Here is a 1,334-nt window from a genome sequence, read left to right as displayed (position 1 = left end):
GGGAAGAGAACTGGGGAAGTGCAGGATACAGGGAGAGGCAAAAACAATCAGCTCTTTCTTCAGCCACAAAGATTAGTTGAGATTTTGCTTTTTCTTATCTGTTTCCTTGATTGACCGATCAGAATGATTTTTTTGATGCAAGGGCAAATGGTGGGAAAGCGGTTGTTTTTGAGCAGTCAGAACTGGGGAGGATTTGCATGTTTGGGGAGCAAGGCCAGGTGTGTTTGGAGTTGGTGATCCTGATCCTGACAGGTGCTGAGCATCCTTGGGTACCCATTGTGTGGATTCAGTAGCTCCAAGGATCAGGGAAGCCCTTTGTCACTCCATGCAGCAGGTCTGCCCGTGGCTGGTGCCATGCTGGGAGCAGACAGCTCTCCCTAGCCTGGTGTGGCAAGGTTCGGGCACTGCCAGATCTGCTTGCTTCCTTGCTCCTTCATCTGCATTTCCAGAGCTTCAGGTGGTGCAAAGGAAAGCCCAGGGAACCATGCAGAATGACGCTGTCACCTCCGGAGGCTCCGGTCCCTTCATCTTCCTCAGGAGATGGCTCTCCCTGATTGGGGATTGCAGCCAACAAGGGGCTGTGGGGCTCTGCCTGGTTTTCCTCTAGGCTGCTGATGTCCATATACCTAAAGGAGGGATGGGGCTGAGGGAGAAAGGAGGCAGGTGGTGTTCCCTGGTTGTCTGAATGTGGCACCTTGTTACTCCAGGGGAAGAAACTGTAGTGCCTTCATAGAAAACTGCAAGTTAATTGTCTATTCTCTTCCTCCTTTCTCAGGTCACCTTCTGACTCTGACTATGGTGTCTCACTGGCGCCCTTGCCAGCTGGCCTCCATCCACAGCCTGTGTTTCTGGAGATACGCTCCCAGTGCCTGTGGGAGGGGGTCAGCCTGGCCCCTGCCAGGCTGCTTTGGCTGCAGAGATGTTTAATTGAGCACAGCTCTGCAGCAGGATGCTGCCTAAGGCCACCCCTGTGCATTTCCCTACTCGCTGTCCATCCATCTAAAGCAATCCTTGCAGCTCCCGGGGATGTGCTCACCAGGCTCCTCAAATCTCAGGGTGAGGCTGACGCTGTCTCCTCTGGTGTAACTGCTCTTCAGTTGTCTCTGGGCTCAGTAACCACAATAATGGTGAAAGCAGCTGCCTGCCCTAGAGTTCTGGGGAAATAAGACAGGACTGGGGTGATCTGTGCTTTGTTAGGAGGGAGAAGCGGGCTGGAGAAGCATGGCCTTAGGACAGAAGACCCAGCTGCCTGTTGAAGGTTGTACCTCCTCTGTACCATGGAAATCAAAGATAGGAATGGAAATCTAATGGATAGTGTAGCCCTTGTTCAGCAG

The sequence above is a fragment of the Egretta garzetta genome, unplaced genomic scaffold, assembly GCF_000687185.1.
Source record: "Egretta garzetta isolate BGI_Z169 unplaced genomic scaffold, ASM68718v1 scaffold946, whole genome shotgun sequence".
NCBI lineage: Eukaryota > Metazoa > Chordata > Aves > Pelecaniformes > Ardeidae > Egretta > Egretta garzetta.
The sequence above is the reverse complement of the archived record's forward strand: the minus strand, read 5'-3'. Positions refer to the sequence as shown.